The following is a 14,458-nucleotide window of genomic DNA, read 5'->3' on the forward strand; positions in this document are numbered from 1 at the left end:
ACAGCCTCTGCTGGGGCTGGGGGCAGGCACGGCCCTGGCACAGGGGCAGGGGCAGGGCTGGCAGCATTTGGGAGCCATGGGAGCAGAGTGAGGGGTGGTGCTGGGCACAGGGGTCAGCCTGTGCTGGTGTCAGCACAGCCCTGCAGGGCCCTGGCATCTGGGAGCAGCTCCAGCTCTCCTGGGGCCCAGGGATGGGCTCTGAGGGACTGGCTTTGCCTGGGCCTTTCCAGGGCAGCAGGAACAAGGGCAATGTGGTGCCAGAGCTGGGGCCCAGCAGGCTGTATTTCCCTCTGGGAAAGCAGAACAGACTCTGGGCTGAGCTGAGTTTCCTGCAAGGGCTCAGAATCCAGGGAAAAGGGAGTTCAGGAATTGCATCTGCTGCTGGGAACATTGCCTTAGGCTTGCTCAGTTTGTGTCTGTGAGCAGTGGGCTCTGGGCTGGAGAGGGGCTGTTGGCAGCAAAAGATGGAGTCAATGCTCTGCAGGGATGTGCAGGGAAGGACTGAGTGGGAGGGAAGGGCAGTGTTTAGAAATGAGATCAGCATTTCTCCCAGAATTGGGGTGCAGCAGTGATGGGGGTGGTTGGCTTTGCTCTGGGCCTTGTTATTCCTTGTGCAATTTGCAAATTCTGCTGCATGAGTTACTGTCCAGTATCTTTCTAACAAAAACTGACAGAAATTGAGGTTTAGGAGTAGAACTGAGGTCCATTCACTGCACAATCTTGCCAAGGCTGGAGGACTGGGATGATGGCTGCTCTCAGCAAAGGTCACTTCTCAATGCTGTGTCAGATTTGCCGCAGTGCTGGGCAGGAAAGGTGAGGGTTTGGATCAGGAATTGTGCAAACAAGGCCTGGGTGTGGTTGATTTGTTTTGTTTTTCAGTGAGCTGGGGCTGGCACAGGGAATGGTGCAGGTGCTGCTCTGGCACCAGAGCTGCTGCCCTTTGGAGCCATGTTAAAGGTGTGACCATAGAACACTTTGGGGGCTGTTTTCAGCACTCTGGGTTTCAGAGCTGCTGTCCCCAGCCCGTTGCCAGCCCTGGGACATCTGCTCTGGTTCCAGGCTGTCCTTGCTGGAGCAGCCTGGTCCCTGCCGTGCCCAAGCCCTGAGACACAGAGGGAGCCCTGTGCCCAGGGGCCTTTGGCACCTTGTCAGGAACGTGGCAGCAGCCCCGGGAGCAGGCTGGGGGTGAGAACTGGGTGTTGGGAACTGAGGAGTGCTCATCTGGGCTGGGGGGAAGGGGCAGGAGTTTCCATGCCCCTGGAGCTTTCCTGCTGGCATGGGGCAGCACAGGGAGCAGAATTCATTGTGCCCCTGCCACGGGCAGTGCTGGCCTGGGTGTCTGTGCTGTGCCACCAGAGCGTGGCACTTTGCTGCTGTCACTGCCACTGCCAGCCCAGCTGGGGGCTGTGCCCTCCTGCCAGCCCCAGCCAGGAGCTCCAGGGGTGCCTCTGTGCCCTGCTGGGAGCGTTTGCTGGGAATGTGCCCCATCCCTGGGAGCGTCCCTTTGTCCCTGGGCTGCCAGCCAGAGCTTTGGGCTGCTCAGGCTCAGGCTGGGATTGCCAAAGGCACCGAGAGGGAGCAGCACAGGGAGGGGGCTCAGAGAGGGGCTGGCAGAGCCCAGCTGGCAGGCTGGGCTGGCTGCTGCAGGTGGGGCTGTGTGCACTGCAGGCAGGGAATGTCCCCTTCCCTCAGCAGCCCTGCAGATCCCAAGGGCTCCCAGAGCAGGATTTTATTCCTTACCTCCCTTTGTGGAGATTCATTCTCCACATTGCCATGAGCAATTCTTGGATTTCTCTAGGAGCAAACCTCCCAGCAGAGCCAGATTGCAGTGGAGGCCAGAGCTGTGTTTGGAGCAGGGAGTGCTGAGAGCTGCGTCTGCCTGTGCTGCCCCAGCCTGAGCACAGGCACAGGGAACAGCCTGGGCAAAGGGATTGGGGCAATGGCTGATGCCCAGGGAGAAGAGCACAAACCCACAGCCATTCAGCCTGACAGTCCCCTCCACCCAGAGCTCAGCACACATCCTCACAGGGAAGCCCAGCAGCTGAAGGGAAAAAAACCCACAGAAGAAAAAGGTGAGTTATTTTGCTGTAAAGTTATTTCAAGTTGTTATTAAAGCCCAACCAACATTTGCTCTTGCTTTTGGTTGGGTGAATAACAAGCAGTGGGCACAGGTGATGCCATTCATGTGGCTGAAAACCTGGTGTGATCTAGAGGGGATCCAAGAACTGTTTGTGTAGGGCAATGGAATGTGAGGGGATGTCAGGGGCAGTGAGGTGGCATTTTGGAGGGAATTGCTGAGGTCATTGAAGGGAGACCAGCAGACAATTTCCCTGGGAAATCCGAGGCCCCTCGGGCCCACAGCCAGGACTCTCCAGGGCTGAGGGGGCAGCACTGGAGAGTCCCTGTGTCCTCCTTCCTTGGCAGCAGCCAGCAGGGAAGGGAGAAGAGGATCCCTGTGGGATGAGAGTGCAGAGAGCGAGCAGAGGAGCAGCCTCGGGCTGGAGAAAGGCCAAGGGACCAACACGGTGGCACCAGGGCACCTGTGAGGAACAGAATGGACACTTGGAGGCGAGGAGTGCATGGTTTGGGCAAAATGTCCGTGAATCTCCAGAGAGATAAGGAGGGGATATTTAGGAGGGAAACGCTGAGGTGATGAGTTCACCCAGCCTGGCACAAGGTGTGTTTGCACAGGCTGGGGCCAGAGGTGGAGGTCAACCCAAAGCCAGCCCTGCTCAGCCTCTCAATCCCAGGATAAGTTGTACAGGCTGCCCACTGAGGGATTAAAAATACATGAAAATGAAACCAAGAGCATTAATGAGATTCCTGGGAATCCCATTAACTTGTTGGCAGAGCTCCTGACACAGTTTGGAGCTTTGATGACAAGAATGCATTTCTTTATTTGGATTATTCACTGCGTGGGATATGGGGTTTGTTTGGATTTTAAAGCCCTCATGGTGGCTCTGACACTGCTCAGGAGCTGGTAGAGAAGCAGAGTCAGAGCTCCTGGCAGGCACAGGGTGTTTTCCCCCATAGTGGATTGTGGAGCAATTGTCTGGGACCTGGATTGTCCCTCTGGGTGATGCCACTTGCTGTGGTTTGTATCATTCCATCCATTTAATTCCCAAAACTTCTCAGCCCAGGGGTTGGAGCTGACAAGGCAGGACAAAGATTGTTCTCTGTGTGGTGCCCAGATTTGGGGTTCCCTGTCAGCTGTGCCAGTTCTGATGAGTTACACCCATAGCCCCAAATTCCCTGCTCCATTCCCGCTGCAGTAACCTCCCAGTGCCCCATGGAGTGTGGGCATTCCCATGCAGAGCTGCTGCCTTGGACAGCAGCTGTGTCAGGAGCCAGCAGAGCTTCCAAGGAAGCTCAGCAGCACAGGGACAAGGCCAGGGTTCTATTCCATAGAAGTGGCTGTTGGGAACCCTCAGCCCAATGGTGTCCCTGGGCTCACTGGCCAGAGCTGCCTGGAATGGAGCCCATTTCACCCCCCTGAGCTCCAGGATGGAGAACATCCAGTGGATGGTTTAGAGCAGGGGAAGGCAGTGGCCAGATGTGCTCCCAGCCTGAGCTGAGGCAGCCCCTGTGCCCAGGGGGGGACATCTCTCCCTGCAGAAGCTCAGCTCCTTTCAGAGCCTCAGCAGGGGCCTCTACAAATTCTTTTCTCTCAGGAAAGGGATGCCCAGCTTTGTCTTCAGCACCCCTCCAGTGGCACCTACCTGGGAAAGCTTTCCATCACTTCTGCACTTCCAGCTGGATCCCTGGAAAACTCCAAACTCCATCCCACTGATTTTCAGGTACCTCTGAGGGCTGCTGCCTGGGATTGAACATCTGTGGGGGAAGATGGCCTTGGCTTTGATGCTGCTGATGGCCGATGGCCTCAGGCTGGGGAGGAGGGAAGGGATTTGGGGTGCTGGGCCACAGCTGGCAGCTGTGTGGGAGCTCTGAGCCAGGAGTTGCTGCATGAGCCCCTCTGCAAAGGGCCCGTGCCTCCATTCCCAGCAATGCCAGCTGCTCCTTGGGGTCCTGCTGGGCTGCTGGTGTGGCTTTGTCCGGGCTGAAGCATTTCCAGGGGCCTGCTCAGAGCAGCCCCTGGCCCAGGAGCCACGGTGCAGGCACAGCTCCTCCCCTGCAGATGCCAAAGACACGAGGGGCTGCTGCCTTTCAGGAGCTCCTGGCCTCCTCCTGCCCTGCGCTCCCAGCCAGCTGGGACACAGCCAGGGAACACCAAGGAGCATGGCTGGCAGCCAGCAGGAGACACCGAGGCCCCTGGGCCAGAAAAACAGCCCTGGCCTCAGCAGCCAGCATCGTTTGGAGCTGGCAGCACTCACCTGCAGGCAACGCCCCCCGGCACTCTCCAGAAGAGCTTTGGCCACGGAGCAAGGTAACCCTCAGGGCTTGTCTTGTTCCCTTCTTCCTGGGGAAACAAAGGGACATTGTGGGAGCACATTTACAGCTGCTGGGGAAATCCTGGCAAGGGCAGAACAATCAGGGCTATGGGGAAGAGTTTGGTGCTGCCATGTTGAGTGCCAGCCAGTTCTGCCCCACAGCCATTGCAGGGGCTGCTGTGTAAAGAAGCAGTAGCAGAAGGGAAGGAGCTGCATTTGTAGAGGAGTTCTCTTAGTGGCAGCAGTCATTCCCATCCCACACAGGGCCTTTGGAACAGCCCTGGGATTGGCCCAGGTGTTTGGAGCAGGGTGCTGAGAAGGCCAAAATTCTGGGTTTGATGCGCAGCTGGGCCGGTCCCTTCTCAGCATTTGACTTGATGATTCTCACGGCTCTAGAAATAAAGAACAAATCGTTTCCACTGGTTTTTTAACCCATGGGGTTTTTCCTAGCGTTTCCCTGGGGCTCCAGTCCCACCCCAGGCACAACGGGAGCGGGAGCAGCAACGCCTCGGCCCCAGCGGCCGTCCCAGAGCGGCTGCTCCTGGCTGGGAAGCTGCAGCCCCCAGCAGGGGCTGCGGGCACGGAGCAGGGGCTGCGGCCGCTGTGGCTCGTAGGGGAGCGCGGCGCTCGTGGCGTTACCGGGCCGGGGGCTGCGGGGCGGCGCCGTGTCCGCCAGGGGGCGCCCCGCGGGGCGGGCGGCGGCGCTGAGCGAGCGGCGATGCCCGTGGGGTCCCGGGGCCGGTACGGGCGGTCTCGGTGTCCTTCCCGCTGCCAGCCGCGATCCAGAGGCTGCTCCAGGGAAGCGTCGTTCTCCTGGCGAGCACGGCAGCGACACAGCACCGGCTCCCTGCTGCCGCAGCCGGAGCGTGCCTGGAGCCCCGGCGGGACCCAGCCCCGCGCTGGCCGCAGCCGGAGCGGCAGCGCCTGTCCCGGAGCGGCTTTTCCCCAGCGCGGCGGTGGTGGTCCCGATCCCAGCCCCAATCCCACCTCGATCCTCCGGCCCCGGCACTCATACCCTGCCCGCCGAGGAAGAAGCGGCTCGGCCCAGCTCCCACGGGAAATACCAGCAGGACTAGGATGCTAATCCCCAGGCCTGGATCCCGATCCCAGTCCCACCCGAGCGCCTTGGATCCCGCGCAGCACCAGTAGCAGCCCCCGACCCGGATCTCCGCACAGCGCTCCGACCGACGCTCCCGCCGCAAGCCGAGATGAGCATCCCCCGCAGAAAACGGGACAGGCGCCGATCGGCCGGGATTTATGGGCGGGCGGGGGGCGGGGGGAAGGTGGGGCCCCGAGGGCGGGGCCGGCACAGGTGCGAGGGGCGGGGCCTGCACAGGTGTGAGGGACCCCAGTGCGGCTGCGCGGGGCGGGGCCTTGGGGGATTTAAGGCGCGGGGAGGGCACGGCGGAGCCATTTGCTCCTGGGCGTTGGGTGAGGGAGGTTGTTGCCGGCCGGGGCCCTATATCTCTTTTTCTCTGCGTTTCTTTTCTCCTGCGTTTCTGTTGTGTTGTATTTCTGTGTATTTCTCCTTTCTACCCTCCCTTCCACCCCTCCCCCACCCCCTACACCCTCCCCCCCCCAAACCCCCCCCCTCCCTCTCCCCCCTAGCCCTCCCCTCCCTCCCCCCCTACGGCCGCCCCTCTCTCGTTCTCTACCCTACCTACCCTACCCTGCTTTCCCATCCTCGGGCTTCCCTCCCCAGCCGGACTCCCCCCTGCCCCCTCTCCCTGCTCCCCTTCCCCCCCACCAGTCGCTCCCCATCCGCCCTCAATCCTGCTCCTTCCTCCACCCTTCCTTCCCCCCAGCCCCGTCCCCTGCTGTCCTGCACACCCCGATTTCTCCCCAACTTCTCCTCCGTTGCCCTGTTCTCGTTCTCCATTCCCCACTCTCCTCCTTTCCTCGCAGCCGCGGGGCTCGGGGTGCCGGGCAATAATAAAGCCCTGAGGGCCGGAGCCCGGCGCCCCCGGCCTCGCTGGGGTCCCCACACGGGGCCGGAGCCGCTCTGCGGGTCCCCCCATTGCAGTCCAACACACCGCCCGACACCGCCGGGGCTCCGGCTTTCCCAACATCACACTGGGGGGGTCCTGGGGCGGGGGGCCCGAGTTACAGGGGCCCCCTCATTAGGAGGGGGTCCCAGGGGGGAGGGGGGTTTAGGAAGGGCCCCCTCATTAGGAGGGGGTCCCTGGGGGGAGGGGGGGATAGGAAGGGCCCCCTCCGGAGGAGGGGGTCCCGGGGGGGGTGGGGGCGGGCCCCCTCCAGAGGAGGGGGTCCAGGGGAGGGGGCGGGGCTTGGGGCGGGGTAATTCCCCCTCCAAGCCCCGCCCCCTCCCCTGGACGCCCTCCTCCGGACGGAGTGCCGCCCCGGCCCCCTCCAGGGACCCCCCCCCCCCCCTCCTCCGGACCGGGGCCCGGGGGGGAGGGTGGGGCGGGCGGGGACAGGACGGCAGGGGACGGTCGTGTGTCTGGCAATTTTTTTTTTTTTTTTTTTTTACGTGTGTTCACGCTGCACAGTGACGTGCCCCCTCTGCTTCCCCCCCACCCCACCCTCCCCTCCCTCCCCCCCGGGCCCCGGTCCGGAGGAGGGGGTCCCTGGAGGGGGCCGGGGTGGGACCCCGTCCGGAGGAGGGGGTCCGGGGAAGGGGGCGGAGCCTGGAGGGGGAATCATTCCCCCCAGGCCCCGCCCTCTCCCCTGGACCCCCTCCTCCGGAGGGGGCCCTCCCCGACCCCCCCCAGGGACCCCCTCCTCCGGAGGGGGCCCCTCCTAACCCCCCTCCCCCCTGGGACCCCCTCCTAATGAGGGGGCCCCTCCTAAACCCCCCTCCCCCCTGGGACCCCCTCCTAATGAGGGGGCCCCTGTAACTCGGGCCCCCCGCCCCAGGACCCCCCCAGTGTGATGTTGGGAAAGCCGGAGCCCCGGCGGTGTCGGGCGGTGTGTTCGACTGCAATGGGGGGACCCGCAGAGCGGCTCCGGCCCCGTGTAGGGACCCCAGCGAGGCCGGGGGCGCCGGGCTCCGGCCCTCAGGGCTTTATTATTGCCCGGCACCCCGAGCCCCGCGGCTGCGAGGAAAGGAGGAAACGGGAGGACGGGGAGACAGGAGAGATGAGGGTGGTGAGGACGGGGAGGGAGAGGGGTCGGAGTGACGAGGGAAGCGGGACAGGAAGGGAAAGGCCGAGGGGGGACAAGAGGGACGGTGGAAAGAGGAGGAATAGAAGGGAGTAGTGGGGAAGGGACACGACAGGAACGAGTGGGGGGAGTCGGGTTTGGGAGGAAAGGAGCGTTTTGGGGCGAGAGGGAAGGGGAGAAAGAAAGGGAATACGCGGGGAAGGAAGGAGGGGGGGTAGAGAGAGGGACAGAAGGGGAGGCCGAAGCCTCCGCGCCTTACCGGCGGAGCCCGCACACGGAGCTCCCGTCCGCACCGTGCTCTGAGTGAGCAAATGGCGGCCGAGGCGATTTCCGGGGTCTAAAACACCTCGGCCCCGCCCCGCGCAGCCGCTCTGGGGCCCCGCACACCTGAGCCGCGCCCGCCGTGCACACCTGAGCCGGCCCCGCCCCTGGTCCCGCCCTTTGTGCCGCCTGGCCCCGCCCCCGTTCTCTCAGGCCTCGTCCCTTGTGCCGCCCGGTTCCGCCCCTGTCCCCGCCCCCTGTTTTCAGGCTCCGCCCCCCGCACCGCTGTCCCCCGCCAGGCGGGGGCGCCGCGCTCGCACCGCGCTCCGTGTCCGCCAGAGGGCGCCCTGCGTGGTGCCGGCCCCACACGGCGGCTCCGCACCGGGGAACGGCCGCGATCCCGCACCCGGCAGCGCCCCGTGCCCGCGGCCATCCCGGGCCCCAAACCGGTCCCGGGCCCGCTGCCGCTTCCATCCGCCCGACGGGGGAGAGGCGGCACCGCCCGGCACATCCCAGCGGCGCTCTGCCCCCCACCCCCGGCCGCGGTGGCACCGTCGCATCGCCCCATGCCCGCGCTCCGTGGCCCCGCCCCTCGCACCTGTGCCGGCCCCGCCCCCCTGTCCCCCCCGGTCCCGGGGCCATCGCTCGGGAGCCTCGCTCGGCGCTGTGCGAGCCCCGCCCGACGGCTGCTCCCGCCGGGGACCGCTCGGAGCCCGGGGCGCTGCGGCGGGGCCGTGACCGCGGCCTGGGCTGCGGGGGCCGAGCGCTGCCCGGCTCTGCCGGGGGGCCCCGGGCGGTGCCGCCTCTCCCCCGTCGCCATCGGGACTGGCATCGCTATGGGGCGGGAGGGGCCTGGCTCTCCTGAGCCCGCAGAGCCCCGTCCTGGTGTCACCTTCCGTGTCCCGGCGCCGCGGGCGGGAGTGGCGGGCAGGGAGCGGCAACCGCCGGCCCCGCCTTCCCGTCCCGCTCCGTCGGGCCCGGGCTCGCCGAGCCCCGGCCGGGACCCGCCCAGGCCCGGGGACACCGCGGCTCCCGCCCCGCCTCCTGCCCCCGGCACCTCCCCGCCCGCCCGGCAACGGCCCCGGGGCCTCCGGCACCCGAGACCGCGGCGGGGGCTGGGCCCGAGCCCCCGAACGCCGGCCCCACGGGCCCCGCAACGCCGCGCTCCCGGCTCCTCACCCCCCGCCCATCGGCACCGGGGAGAGGCCCCACGAGTGTCCCGGCTCCGGGAAGAGCCTCGGCCGCAGCTCGGCCTCCGCTGCCGAGCGCCACGAGGGAGCGCCCGAGCGCTTCTCTCAGCCCCGAAGCCGCCCCCGTCAGGCCGGGGCCGGGCCCGGACAGCGCCGGGCCGGGGCTCCGCCTTCCGAGCACTCGCACGCAGCATTTGGCCTCTGGCCCCGGGCCCCAAAATGCAGGACTCGGCCTCTGTGCTCGAGGCCTGGACGAGCCTCGTTCTGCACCCCCGAAACACAGGGCTCAAGTCCCGGCTTCACAGCCCTCGGCCTGGCCGGCTGGGACTGGGTCCAAGTGCCAGCAGCGGAGGACTTTGTCCCTGAGCCCTCCTCACCTTCACCACCACCAAAAAAAAAAAAACCCCACAAAAAACAAAAAACAAAAAACAAAAAACAAAAAAAAAAACCAAAAAAAAAAAAACCAAAAAAACCCCCAACCAACCAAACAAACAAACAAAAATCCCAGCACTGTGATATCCCATTATCCCCAGCCGGGTTTGTTGCGCCGCCTCCGGCTCACGGAGCGATGCCGCTCGTGGCTCCGGGCGCTGCCGCGGCGCGGGGAGCAGCCCCGGATCCGCTCGGCCCGGGGGAACCGAAGGGGTGCCCGGTGCCCGGGCCGGAGCGGGCAGCAGCGGGTGACGATCCGGGCGCTCCTGCCCGGCTCCTGAGCTCAGGCTGAGGCAGCTCCCAGCTGCCGCCGCCGGGAAGGAGCAGCTCCCCAAGGATGGCCGCGCTCCCGGGCCATGGCAGCTGCCCCGCCTCTCTCAGGGACAGCGGCAGCTTTGGCAGAGGAAGCGGAGCCCCAGCGGCCGGGGCTCGGCAGCAGCCGGCACCGAGCCCCTTGCACTGAGCGGGAGCAGAGGGACGGGCCCGAGCCCGGGACTCGCATCCCGCCCGGGGACTCGGGGACGCGGGCTCTCTGCTCGGGCTCCGCCAGGAGGAGGAGGCGGATGGGAGTGCCCGGGAGGAGCCGGCACTGCCGGCCGACAGGGCTGCTCCTGAGGGGAGAACTCGCTCTGTGCTCCTTGGGCGGGATCAAGGCATGGCCAGAAGCTTTCATATTCATTTTACAGACTCTCGCACACCGACCGCTACCAACGTGCACTGTGCAAAGCAGCCACAATGGCTGCAGGCTCCAAAACAAAGATAAACAACGCTGTTCTCCTTTCCTTCTTTACGCAATCACACCTAGCTAAGATTCCTAACACTGATGCCATTTTCTTTTGAAAACTCTGGCCAATACCATGCCACTGACTAGGTCTCAAAAGCAGAAAGATGACAGCCATCAATTAAAGCTGATGCCAGATCTTTGCCTATTTAGCTTTCCATGACAGAAATCCCTGGATGGATCCACGTGCTCCTCTGCTCCTATCAGCTGAGCTTTTGTCTCACTCTAATCTCATTAGGATGCCCTAAATCCAACCTGTTCTGCTTCTCAGAGCAAAGCCTGCTGCCATCTCTGCTCGTGACCTTTGCATGGCACACATTGTTAGCACACTGATAATGGCAAAACAAATTGCCTCTCCTTCTTTCTGCAGTGAACAGTTCAGCTTCTGGGGAGCTGCGGCTGTGACACTCATGAGCAGCTCTCAACATGATCTCAACGTGGAGCTGCTCTTTTCCAAGTCTGCCCCTGTAGAAAATCCACGTTGTTGGAAAATGTCACCAAAGCGGGAATTGCTGCTGAAGCTCTCTTAGCGCACAAGGGCAGAGCCATTCCTGGGGCTACAAGTGCCTCATTCCCACTTTTCACTGCTCTTGGATCAACCTATGTGTTCATTTCCATCTTCCTGAGAAGCCTTGATCTTTTGTAGTGGAATCAAAGCGAAGCAGAGCTGAGCAAAACCCCACCCGTTGCTATGATCCTTCCCACTGCTTTTATTGATGTTGTTCCAGCTGGATTTATTTCATTATGAAAAGGCAAATTCAAGAGTCTTTTTATCTCCACGGTTTACGTTGTCTTTTGCTGGCTTGGACTTTTGCTTTCTGCCCTTTGCCGGTCTGGGCACGTTCACCTTTCAGGATTCCCATCCTCTGCCCTGCCCGGGCTGCCTCTGGCTCAGCTCCCTTGGCAGCCGCTGCTTCCACCTGAGCTCTCGGCCTTTAGCTCGCGTCCCTTTCCATGGGCCACGCCTCCCAGCTGCTCCAGCCCGGGCATTCCCGCCTGGGAACAAGCAGGGATTCCCTGCCCTGGCCCAGGGAAGCCTCCGGCCCTGCAGGCATTGCCGAGGCTCAGGGGCCGCTCCAAACCTTTGGTGTCCCAGAGCTCCCGGATCAGTGCCAGGGCAGAGCTGGGAGCCTGTCCTAAGGAGCGGGACTGACGCACGCGGTGCCTGCAAAGTCCCCCATGGATATTGGATCCAGCTGGCAGGAGCAGGTGCGGCCAAGGCAGCCCATTCCATTTCCTGCCCACCGAGAGATCTCCAGCACTTCAGCCTGCTAAGGCTGGCACACAAATCCCTGCCCTGGGGCACGGCAGCGACTGCAGCGCACCCAGGAGAAGGCAAACGCAACGCCCGGGGCTCAGTTCTGAGGCTGGGATCGAGATTCATTCTCAGCCATTTCAAACAAGGATTGCACCCCACTGCTCAGTTCTTTCTGCAGCTGGGACTCCAGGAGGAGGAGAAAGGAGGCAGTTTACTGGAGCCCCTTTCCTGCCAAACACTGAGGGTCATTCAGGTGCTGAGAGAAAGCACAGCCAGGGAGAGCTGCCCCTGCTCTGCTGGGATTGCACCCTGCACTCACGAGGGACAGGTGGCTCTGTGAAATCGGTCTCAGCATTTTTGTGCCTCATAGCTCCCACTGAAATGATTTTGACCAGAACTGAGACTGCTGAGCGTCACTGAGCAGCACAGGAGACATCCAGCAATGCCCATGAGCTGGCAGAGATGATTGCTGGCGATGGCCTGAGCCCTGGGCTGAGAGTTCCAGTGGCAGCAGCAGTGACAGCCACCCCGGCATTGCCCAGAAACAGGAGAAACCACCCCTGCCCTGCCTTTGGGGAGAATGTCTGCTGTGCATCTCCCAGTTACAGCCCCAGCGCTCCCTGGGCTCCTGCAGACATCAATTCCTTCTGCCTTCCTCACAAGGCATCTCCACTCGTTCCATCGTCTGCCTGCTGGGCAATGCTCCCCTCCTTATTGCACAGGGGAGAGCGAGGAACTCTGCAATTGCCTGCACTGAGCTCCTCTCCCATCATCTCCCACTCCTTTCATGGCCTCACCAGCCAGGAGAAACATTCAAGGGGGAAAAAGTGTGCTGTGCTCTAGGCAAGGCCAGAAAGGGGCCTGAAGAGACAGATTTTGGATTAACTCTGGCTGGAGAAAACCAAAGGCAATCAGGATTGCCTCAAAATGAACACAAGAAAGGAGGGGATTGTTAAAGCCATTTATAGAGTCAGATTAAGGTCTGTTCCTCAAGGTTTTGGCTTTTGGCACTTCCGTAAGCAGCACGACAGACTGTGGGCAACTGTGACAGACTGCACAGAGGAGGGGGTTTTTATAAATAATATAAATAATAAAAAATAGAGATATTATTTTTATATTGTATATTTCTTATATTTATTTGTAATACATATTTATAGATATTGGTATCTATAATATATATTTGTATATCTATTTTTATATTATTTATATTATTTATAAAAAAAACCAGCCTATAACCAAATAAAATCAAAAAATCCCCAGTTTATTTTAACTATATTTAAATACTTTTAGATTTACAATCTAGATTTATATGTCGTTGGATATATATATAAAATAGACTATCATTTATATATATTATGGTATGTTACAATAATATATTATATATTATAGTTTTACATATTTATCTATTTGTTTTCTATATTTATGTTTACCACTATCATTTAATATTTATTTTTATGTTTATATTTATTTCTACTTTAATCTATATATTAGACCATATCAATTCATTGACCCAACGCATCAGAACCACAAAAATCCTGCGCCTTCGTCAGCACCGGTACGCAGCCCACGCTCATCCCATCGCAGCATATCCAAACAAAACCTATTTCTAGGACTAACAGAACAAAGACCCCACGACATTTAACCCTAAGAAAAACTCAAATCAACCGAACTGTCAAGAAATTTGAAATCCCACTATAACTAGCCCAAAAGCTCCGTACATTCTCATCATAAACTTCCTCCTAAACCAATGGCTCAAAACCCCAAAAAACTCAGATACACATGGAAAATGACAGAACTGCTAGTAAAAACAAACACCAATTAAAAAAATCAAACCAACTCACTAAACTCAAAACCCTACAACTGACCCTAAACATTACTATAAAAACCCCCAAAGCTCTACATTTATGCTAACCCACAAATAATAACCAATCATCTATAAAAATTATTTTAAAATATTAAAAAAGCATGAAAATAAAAAATCTAAACTATTAAAATACTAAAAAATATCACTACCCAAATTTAAAAACATATTGCCTATAAAAACCCACCATATAAATGCCCCTGTCTCAAAAAATAAAACTAAAAAAAAAATCAAACCAGAAAGAAATCGGAACTTAGGAACACTAAAACCAGAACGTTCAAGAAGTTCCACCATATCCCTGATCATACACCAACTACAAACAACATGAAACAATACAAACAATTCTTAAAAACCGCCTTAAAACCACTACATTAAAAACCCTTTCAACAATTCAAAACTGCATTGAACAAAAGCCATCTAATAAATTAACACCCAAAACTCCAGCAGCCCAGCTGGCCCTACCAAATCTCTCTGTTGATACATACAGTAAACAAAACCAAAATCCCAGGAATACCTGTCAGAAGTCTAGGAAAGAAACCTCTTGAAATTGATCCTACCTCAAATACAAACCAACCCGTCCAGAAAGTGAGCTTCACTCAAAAAACTATTTACACAGAGTTAATAAGACCAAGAAATAAAACAAAACACCATATACCACCAACAAATACAACAGTGAAGGAAAAAAATCTACTTTTTTTTCTTTTTTATTTTTTAAACTAACTTCTTTTATTAGCCAGAACAAAAGGTTTTGCCAGGACTGTAACATCTTCTCCTTCTCCTTCTGAAATGTCCCTTCTCCTTCCCAAATTCCTTACAACTTCTGAGTTTAAATCCAAGCCAAAAGCAAAATTCGTGCACTTGTGAGTCCGGGGCTCCTGTCAGATTCTCTGTCTCATTCCACATCTTCTCACACTTTCAGTCTGAGCGCTGTCCTGCCCTGATGAGTTTGACAGAAGCATTGGCACATGTTAAGAGAGCATTTCCCTCCCTGCCTCCCTCGCCAGAGCTGGTTTCCTTAGCGCATTTCAATCGATCCCAAGCCCGCAATGATGCGCGCTCACCTCAAGGCTCACAGCAAGCACGCAGCAGCTCAGGCTGACTTGGCTCCAGGGCTCCGTGCCTTGGATAGCTGAGAAAACTTCCCATGAGCCTCTGTCCCAAGAC

At 59.1% G+C, this 14,458-nt stretch overlaps 1 long non-coding RNA gene across 1 annotated transcript; it reads right to left on the reverse strand.

Moving 5' to 3' along the window:
- Positions 1-2,878: 2,878 nt before the first annotated feature.
- LOC136571164 (uncharacterized) lies at positions 2,879-4,596 on the reverse strand. Its single transcript, XR_010785669.1, has 3 exons — positions 4,332-4,596; positions 3,720-3,831; positions 2,879-3,149 (listed from the first exon to the last, which is right to left on the reverse strand). It is a non-coding gene; the product is annotated as an uncharacterized lncRNA (long non-coding RNA).
- Positions 4,597-14,458: the final 9,862 nt, after the last annotated feature.

This window comes from Molothrus aeneus, unplaced genomic scaffold (assembly GCF_037042795.1).
Source record: "Molothrus aeneus isolate 106 unplaced genomic scaffold, BPBGC_Maene_1.0 scaffold_80, whole genome shotgun sequence".
NCBI classification, from domain to species: Eukaryota; Metazoa; Chordata; class Aves; order Passeriformes; family Icteridae; genus Molothrus; species Molothrus aeneus.